The 9708-nt window shown below is 48.6% G+C and overlaps 1 long non-coding RNA gene across 2 annotated transcripts; it reads left to right on the top strand.

The window, feature by feature from the left end:
- Positions 1-2066: 2066 nt before the first annotated feature.
- On the top strand, positions 2067-9394 carry LOC142405502 (uncharacterized). 2 transcript variants are annotated; one of them, XR_012774212.1, is made up of 3 exons: positions 2067-2651; positions 3978-4041; positions 4170-9394. It is a non-coding gene; the product is annotated as an uncharacterized LOC142405502 (long non-coding RNA). The 2 variants fall into 2 exon arrangements; XR_012774211.1 differs by having other exon boundaries at positions 2067-2662.
- Positions 9395-9708: the final 314 nt, after the last annotated feature.

Raw genomic sequence — 9708 nt, 5'->3', positions numbered from 1 at the left:
GGTGATGCCCGGGCAGGGCCAGGCCTGCCCGCCTGCTCCCCTCAACTCCGTCACGTCCGTACGTAGCTCACACAGATGGACGGTGCCCCCGGGACTACTCAAACACCCTACGTACAAGAGCGATTTTACAGCCGAGGCCTACATGGCTACAAACTTAATCCGGGATCAGTCCTTCAAACTGTTAACTGCGTTAGCAGTTTCGTCCGAGTCGAGCGAACAAGCTGATCAATAAGAGCGGTTTAACTTTAATGCCTTTAATTCAATGTGAGAGAGAAAAACAATTGCAGGAATTATTATCTTTAAATCTTTATTTAGCCAATTTTGTACTATAGTGTACTTTGAGATCCACATAGAACTAGCAAAGCTTTGACACCTTCTCAAGAGCAGAGCAGAAAACACCCTCTTCAGACAACAGATCCCCCTCAGCTAGTCTTTCAGGGAGAGGGAACACACACTTTTCAGTAAGAGCTGTGACATTCTTTTCAAAGTCCTTCACATTCGAAGCGGGAACTAGAAACATCCGAGACGCTCTCCTGCTCACACCCCCCACAATCCAGGTTGCTGTCTCAGGGGGAAACCAGGCCACCCGAAGCGATGTTGGGCGCGGAGAACCGCAGCAGGCAGCCCTCGCTCCCCGCAGCTCCGGGAGCGCCCAGGGCCAGCACCTCCACCACGAAGTTATACCGAGTTACTCCTCCGCAGAGGCTCCGGCAGGCGTGCCGGCAGCCCTCCCGCCGCCGCGGGCTCTCATCTGCCGCCGGGGCTGTCTGCCGAGGACGGGGCTGAGCACCCCCGGGGGAGGGCAGGACCCGGCCTACGCGCGTCCCCCGGCGGCGGCGCGGGAGCGCAGCTTCGCCCTCCGCGGCCGAGGCTGCGAGCCGGCCGGGCGGTAACGGCGCGGAGCCGCAGGCGGCCAGGCGCACCGAGAACCGGCGCCGCCGCGTCCGCGCCCCGGCGGGCCCGCGCGGGTGCCCCCCACCAGCCCAGCCCAGCCCAGCCCCTCCCCGCCCCCGGCCCTCGGCGGCGCGGCGGGCGGCGGCCGCCCGCGGCCGAGGCGAGCCGGGGGCCGGGGAGCCGCCGGGGCGGGGCCGGCCCCTCCGCAGCGCCCGCTCTCCCCCTCAGCGCCCCCTCCCCCCGCCGCCAACGGCCGCAACCGCCACCGGGGCCCGGCGGCGCGGCCCCGCCCCTTGGGTGGGCGGGTGGGCGTGGCGGGCGGCGGGGCGGGGCCGCCTGCGAGGGGGCTTGGCGCGGAGCGGCGACAGCAGCCGTGACCTCCGACCCCGCCCGCCGCCGGCCAATAAGAGCGCGGCTCGTCCCCGAACCCAAAATTTCCACGTCGGCAAAAGTCAAGATGGAGCGGCGCGGCGCGCGCGGCGCGGCGGGGCGGGCGCAACCGGCGGCGGCCGCCACCGCCCGACGGGACGCGGCCGGACGAGACGAGGCCGCCGCCGCCGCCGCGGGGGGCGCCGGGGGCTGCGGGCGGCGCGGGGCGGGGCGGACCGGAGCGGAGCGGAGCGGACCTGTTGCGCTCGGCGGCGGGGGCCGAGGGGAAGGGCTGGCGGGGCGGGGGGGCGCCGCTCCGGTCCCTTCCGCGAGGGGCTGCGGGGCCGTGGGGGGATGCCGGGCGCTGCCAGGCGGGGCCGGGGCCGCTTCAGGGCCGCGGCGGCGGGGCTGTCAGCGGGAGCCGGCAGCTCCCGCTGGTTTCCATCGGCAGCGCTCCGGCCAGCCGCTCGGCCGCGACTCGCGGAGGGCGGCCCGCTAGCTCCGGGGGGTGTTTTGGGGTCTTTATCTAAACAAATCTCTTCGTCTTCTTCCCCCCTTTCCCCGGTCTTCCGCCGAGCCGCGGGGGGGGAGGAGGAGGAGGAGGAGAGGAGGGCTCCCTTCCCCACCTCTAACCGTGTGCGCCTTCCCTTCCCAGGCAGGGAAACTTGTGCTGGCAGGCGGCCCCGGTGCCGGTACCGGCGGAGGATTGGAGCCTCCGGAAGCAAAGTTCTGTGACACTCCGACTCTGGGTACGATAGCAGTCAGTGCACTACAGAACTTTGTCTCCGGCGGCGGCGGCGGCCCCGGCCCCGGGAGGCTCAGGTGGACACGTCACGGCGGCTGCCCCGCGGGACGGCTCGGCTCGGCACGGCACGGCCGGCCCGGGCGCTGCCCGGCACCGAAACCTGAGCTGCACCTTGGAATAAAGTCTTTGCTGTCGTGGCCTCCCGCTCTGAAGTTTTGTTGGGCTTTTTCTTTTCCAGGGTAAAAATAGCGCAACATCTGGGTATCCGAGGGTTATTTCGGTGCAGTCAGGCCGGCCTGGCTGTCGGCATAAATGTGAAACTAAGTGGTACTCGGTGCAGCTGAATCGGTGGGGGGTATGTGAACGTGCTCCACGCCGCTCCTAACTCTGCTTTGTTTTAAGCGTGTGACAGAATAGTAGCTTAACTAGGGACTGGAGTTGGATAAAAGACTTTGTGCTCTTAGCAAAAACCGGTGCTGTAGAGCCCCGTTGTAATGCAATGCAATAACTGTGCTAATTCAGTGTTTAGGCCTTGCCTTGTGGCGCTGAGCTGTTTTCCTCTTTATGAACCCCAAACCCCCAGCTTCTCTTGAGTAATAGCTACGACTTAAATTCAAGCCTCTGCATCTTCAAAAATCACAAGGTTTGTTGTAAGTAAGTACTTTATCCTCACCGATGCGGGAGGGAGACTTATAGAAGGGTAAGCGACACCTGTATTTATTTGTGCAGTTGCAAGGTTTTATAATATAACCTTGCTTGACAGCTCCACCATAATCAACATGGACAATGGCTTTAAGGGCTGAGCTCAACTTCTTTTTTCAGTTTAAGTTGCAATCTGGCAACAGTACAATAGCCAAGCCAGCTCTCTTCAGAAATTTTGCAGAGTTTCTTGATGTCTAAACTAAGTGGTGGAGTTATTGTGAGGTGGATGTAATCAGCTGATCAGCTTTCATCATAATGAGAATAATATGAGAAACAGGAATTGCTAGAGGTCAGGTGGAGTAAGGTCTGGCAATTTATTTAAAATTAAAAATCAGTATGTGCTGTAGAGTTTGTTAGTAAGTCTTTCACAGCAGCTGCACTGTATGGCAGATATGCTGCTTTTATGTTTATATGTATACACATAAATATGTGTGTGTGTATACACATATATGTTAGAGGTCTCATATTCTGTTAGCTTTTTGTAGCTAATGATCCCCTTTGGGCTCACTAGAAACCTAAATCAACTTTTCCTTTCTGCCAGTCTGAATGTGGAAGGTACAGCAAGATTATACAGTTCATGGAATTGGGCTGGAAACTGAAATGCTATTCTAAGTACATGATTTTTAGCTCAAACCGTTTAATCAAAGGGTAGGTAAAGTGAGAGCACTTACTGTATGGCAGCCCATGTGACCAGCTAGGGCTATATTTGGATGCTGGTGGTTTAAGGAATCCTTTTTGCTAACCATTTTTGGCCAATTGCCTGCTGCTTTATGTTGTGCAGTGTGACGTCTGCTAAAAAGGACTTGGAAGTCTGATGTCTGCAACTGTTTAATCAGTGCAGTTATAGGGAAACACCTTGTACTGTCAGGGCTAAAGTCCCACTATTTAATTTAGGGGTGGTTCCTGCCTAGCAGGATATGTAATGCAAATTGTGGTTTCCAATTTTTGTACTAAATAGCCTTGGGGGGGGGGGGGGGAGGGCAGTAGATCTTATAAAGGCTTCTTAGATACTGAGAGTTGGTGGTTTAAAACTCTATATAGATTCTTACAGTTCTGGAAACCTACAGACTGGAGTGTAAGCTTACTCTTTCAGGGTAAGCATAACCTGTTTGGATCTCAGCTTATTTCAGTATAAATTCAGCCCAGAATAGGGGGGTGGGATCCTGAAGTCTCTTGCACTGGACTGGCTGTGATGGCAGATAGCAAAATGTGAGCCCAGCTGTGTTGGGAGTGAAGAGTCCGTCTGCTTTCTTTCAGTGTGTTTCAGCTGGAACCAATTTTCTGCCTGCTTTAGTTCCCCGGTGGTCAAGCTGACCAGCTGTGAAGGCAAGGTGAGTAACGCTTGCCCTCCTGGTAGCCCTCATTTGTCCTTGCTGCCTGTCTGCAGCATGTTGTACCTCCTGTCCTACAAGTAATACTCGAATAGTGACCTTTTGGTGACACTTCTGCTTCGATACAGGAAATCATGTGGCCTTCAGGTGCGACTAGAAAAGAGCTCAATGCTTCCAATGTCGTGCTTTATTCTTGCACTGAAATGTATGTGATCTGATAGTCCCCTGGCATTTGAACTTTCTCACTTCATTGCAGTGAAAGACTTTGGCAAGCAAGCTTGAGGCCTGTAGTGGTGCTTGGGGCCTTGAATGAGAGATGAAGAGTTTTGACTAACCTTCTAAGAGTAGTGTTTGATTAAGATGAAGCAGGAATTGGAAACAAAAAAACCTGGTGATGCTGTTTAAAAAAAAAAAAGTCTGAATGCCAAATTGTGTAACTGCATTGATAGACCTTACTTTTCAATGACTTCTTGGCATCTTCTGCTTCCATGTTAGGCAGTACATCACTGGAGATGTACTCAGAACTGCTGCTTTATTTTTTGGTGCTTTTTGACACTTTAGAGTGTCTGTTCCAATTATGGTCCTTTCCTCATTGGAAGAGTAGCAAATGAGCATGCTGAGTAAATTACAAGCATTTCCAAAATAGTACGGGTCTGTTACTTGAAGGGACAGAGGCAAAGGAAATGATACCCACCTGTTTATTGTTCTGCAAGCTGGAGAACAGGAAAGGGGTTTGCTGTCAAGTACTCTGAAGGTTGGGGCTGAATGTATCTCAGTGTGACCCAGACTCCCCGTGTGTATTGATCCAGCTGTATGTACATGCCTGAACTCTGTACATAGGTGCTGAAGTTTGATTTCAGAACTTTAAAAGACACTTTAGAAGCATAAAAGCTGTTACCTCATGCATTTTTGTCTTTTCCAGGTCAGGATCTCCTTAAAATCGTAAGATTTAGTTATACTGCTGGGAGTGACAATGAGGCAGTGTGCATGTTAAATGGCAACCACTTCAGTTTGCTTGGTGATGGGAGAATAATTAAGAGCACAGTGAATATAGAGTAAAGGCAGGCTGCACAGCCTGTAGCTGGTTAGTCTCAGGATGCCTCTGGACCTGATAGAGTGGAGGAATGTGCTTACTTTAGCTTCCAGAGATCTGATTTTGAGCTAGTGAAGTTTTTAAGCCAAAATCTAACTCTTGTACCTGTGATCTAAAAATGATGTCAAAAGATGAAAAGGACAAGTCTTTCATGTGTGTTTTCATAGAACTAATGTACTGTTTTACTAGAAGCAGAAGTAGACTTGCTGACTTCTAGCAACTGTATGATAAACAATTTATAAATAGACCATAGAGTCCAATGAAATACAAATAAAGTATTGGAAGTCATGAGCTGACTCCAAAAAACGCTGGGATATTTATATTTATCTGCTGCCTGGGCAACTATGTTCAAGAAACTTCTCAGGATCCATGCAGACTGAAGGACCCTGAAAGCCCCCCCCCCGAGCAGTGGGTTCTGGAGTCTCATTTGTTGGGCTTTTGGTGGTAGCAATGGTCTTTCCTCTAAATCTTGGGACAGCAGGGTAGAAATATTTTGCAGGATATCGAAGTTAGCAACACAAGGCTGCGTGTGGCTGTCAGCTGCAGAATGGGAAGTAGACCTGCAGCAGTTGAGGTAGGTCAGTGGCACCATGCGGTGAAGGATTTTCCTTATAGTTGGAGCCGGAGGAGGTGAACCTGCTCCTGGTAGAAATAGGGCATTGAGCTAAGAGTGAGTGGAAACTGGAACTGCTAAGCAATCCCAGGTTTATTTTCTATTTTATTCTAGGAGGGAAGTGGAAGTTACAAAAACTTGGCAAATGCCATTGAAATAAGGCTGTTTTCTTGCTTTGTGTAACAGGCAGGCTAGGAACTCAAACGTATCAGTTGTGCTTACTGTACTCTAGAAATAACCTTTTCTATGACCAGGTTTTATTTTTTGGAATACTGGTGCTAATGGTATTGAAAATAGCTCGGTGCAGTTGAACCTATATTTAAGGTATTAGAGGTGTTGTACTGAAACCTCATCCTGATTAACTGCAGAACAAGGGACCTGAAACTTGGCTTCATATAGTCAACACAAAAGTAATTACTTGCTGAATTATATATAAACTTTCTGAAGTGAGCGTACAAAGTCCTGAGCTCTATAAAAAAAAAAAAATAGCATTAGACTATTGATGAATGATTGCCGCTTTGTTTTGAGTTCAGTTGGGCAGTGAGGCAATACTGTCTTTTTGTGTAACGGCAGTTTTTACCCTGTCTGATGGTTCTTACCTCTTAAGTTTTGGAAACTACATTCTTGCACCAACACTTGGGCTCTTGCAGAGCTCCTGTGAATGTTCTTCAGCTGTAGTAAAATGATGCATTGCTACTTTTAATAAAAGTAAGTCTCAATACGGAGCGTTGATCCGCTTGTGCAGTGAAATCCTTAATGTGTTTTGTAGTAACTTGCAGGAGCACTAGTTGTGGGAACATCATTAACGGCACAAGAGACTCAAACTAATGAGCAACGGTGTATTTAAGTTGTGCGAGTAGTCCTATTTAGGCAAGCCAAAGCTGTTTAATAATCTGCATTTTGGCAGCTGGGTGCTTTTGGAGGTGTCTAAATTCCCATACAGGCAAATAAGCTCAGTCGCAGTGAGTGCCTTACTGACTCCCAGCTCCCATTAGCATGTCCCAAAATTGTGACTAACTATAACAGTTCCCTCAGGTGCTGCTTCCTTGGAAGAGGCAGAGAAATGATGGTCTTAGTTTGGGGAAATGTACGTAGATACAGCAATCAGGTCTCATCCTTTAGTTTCTTCGTTCACAAACTGACACAGAGGAGGCTCTGTCTGAACATCAGGAAATGTACTCTGAGAGTGACCAAGCGCTGGCCCAGGTTGCCCAGGGAGGTTGTGAAGTCTCCATCCTTGGAGATACTCAAAAACCATCTGGATGGGCAGCTGGCTCTAGGTGGCCCTGCTTGAGCAGGGTGGTTGGACCAGGTGACCTCTGGAGATCCTTTCCAACCTCAAAAATTCTGTGTGATTCTTTTCCTAACTTTATACCCAGAAAACGATGTTACCTTTTCTGCTGTCTTTTCCCCATCCCACAGTTTCTTCCATTGCTGCTTATTGTCACATGAATAATCCTGTCATTTATAAAGCAGAGAGCAAAGGGGGAGAAGGGTTACAGAAGATCAATATTACTCTGAATAAATGTAATCTAAAGCACACAGTGATCAGCTTTGACTCAAGTGTGTTAATTAGCTTCAGCTGAGGCTTGAGTGTATAAAACAAAGTTGAATCCCATCAGAAGAGGTATGTTCTTGCTTTAACCTTCATAAGTAGTAAAGTACAGGATTAAATGTGTTTAATGCAGAGGAATTCTCACTGTCCTGGGTGACTGGTAATCTCTTACAAGTAGTGGGTTTTGCTCTTCCGTCATGGTTGGGCCTGAGAGAGGAAGCAACTGAAGCTCAGAGATTTCTTTTGCGTAAGGCTTTTCCCGATGCAGTGATGTTAATAGACTGACAAAATATTCCTAGTGTGATTGCAGCTCTTAACCAAACCGCACCAGTGCCGGTGAGACTTGCCTCTTGCCCCTTCACCAGGGGAAATTAGCTGTGCTGAGGTGGGCAAAGTCATGCCACGGCATGGCAAACGACACTTCCCTGTAGGAGGAAAGGACCTTGCCAGGGCAGAAGTGTTGGTGAGGTGAGGAGTTGCTGCAGTTGAAGGTGAAAGGGGCTGTTGGTGTTTTCCCCTTGCCAAGTAGCGTCAGGTAGGCATGAAGGCTTCAAATAACGATAAGGAATATCTGCTTGGCTGCGCTGACTCCTTTTCAAGGTCGCTCATGTTTAGTTTTCAGGGAATCGCATCGCTGTATTCCCCACGTAGCCATTAAGGCAAGAAGCTGATGGTGTAGAGCAAGCCTTGGGGAAAAGGTGCATTTCATGCTACTTGTTAAAGGTAAGCTCTTGTAGTCCTTGCCTTGAAGAGCAAATATGCTGGAGAATATTTGCTTTGCTGCTGCTGCATGACATACTGCGCTCTCCTGCAGGTATGGCTTGAGGGACTGCGAGGAAGGAGGAGATGTAGGTACAGCTGAGGAGAGAAGCAGAAAGGGAGAGAGGACAAGGCAGAGGGTGTTGGGTGGAAGAGGCCATGCGGGTTGCCGGAGGAGCAAGATTTGGGTTCTGCTGTGAACTTTGATGTCCATGTGATCGCAATTTGGTAAGCACTTTCAGAGATGTTAATCTGCCAGACTGTATATTGACCAAACTAATTCGGGAGCCTTATATATAATTACACTGTGTGAAAGGAGCCTGTGCCTCTTGAGATACTTGAGTAAGTACCTGAAACATAATGTTCATAAAATACTATAGTTACATAACATGGCCTTTTAATTTATGCTGTGCATTAATTTGAAAATAAAAGCAGACTTCAAGTTCTGGATTCTTACGGCTTTTGTCATACCATATAAATCCATTATTTAAAATATGGTTAACTAAGCTAAACCACTGATGACCCGCAGTACACACAGTTGCTGTTGGCAAACAAACTATAATTAACTATCTTCTTTAGAGAGAAAGAGGAGATGCTACAGAGCACTGCCAAAACAGCAGAGCTGTACTTAACCCTTGCACAGTAGACAATCAATACCAGTAAAGTCCTAAAGAAGGAGGGAAGGCTCACGAGTCCTCCAAGGTAAAAGTTTCAGACAACAGCACTGGAAATGACTGTTTGAGGAAATACATGGATGATGACAACTTTGATTTTTCCAATGTGATGTGTTCTCAGCCAGCCAAATCTGAGACAGAACTGAAAAGCATGCACTAGTGCATGGAGACAAAGCTCGGTGGTCAAGGAGAGCTGTCCTTGCTCTGGATCACTCCTGGAAGAGAAGAGAAAGCAGGCTCAAGCCTACAGGGGGATAATTCTCTCATAAAAGGCTTTTTAAAAAATATTTTAAAATAACCTGTTCAACTTATGCTCAGTTGTGGCTTTATGTACAGGCTGGTCTGTTGAAATATTAGTTTTGTAGTTTCATTAAGCACAATGCTTTCCATGTGGGTTTGATTAAGCAGCAAGAATAAAAATACAATGAAAATTGAATCCTGTCTTTAAAAGATTTCATTATTCAAATTGTGTGTTCTTGGCTTAACATTAAGCATCCAGTTCTGGATTACATTGTTGTTCAATACGGTTCACTTGGCTGAACCATATTGTTTAAATTTTGGTGTTAAATTTGGTTATAATTGGGCTCAAGCAAACAAATGGGAAGATGTAAAGGCAAACCTTAGTGGTTGCATGTGAATGAAGCAAGGGCATGGGCAGTGTAGCTCAGAGCCTAGGCTCATGGCATTTATCGCTGAGATACTCTCTTCAGCGTTATATGGACCACTTGCCACGTGTCGTCAGTAGCATGAAGACTAGTGAAAGCATGAAAGGCTTCTGTTGCATGCATATTGATCTTGGTCTCAATGCTTTGAAGTCTTTGTGCTTAAATCATGTGAAATCACCAGCTTATTTTTAGGGTAATGTTAAAATGCTGAGCTTTATATAACCGTATTAAGCTCAGTTCTGATGTATGAAGGCAAATGTACTGGTGACAGTCACTGTTTCAGTGTATAGGACAATAAGCAGTAGATG

This window comes from Mycteria americana, chromosome 2 (assembly GCF_035582795.1).
Source record: "Mycteria americana isolate JAX WOST 10 ecotype Jacksonville Zoo and Gardens chromosome 2, USCA_MyAme_1.0, whole genome shotgun sequence".
Classification (NCBI taxonomy): domain Eukaryota; kingdom Metazoa; phylum Chordata; class Aves; order Ciconiiformes; family Ciconiidae; genus Mycteria; species Mycteria americana.
Note: the sequence above shows the minus strand (reverse complement) of the source record. Positions and strands in the feature narration are given on the sequence as shown.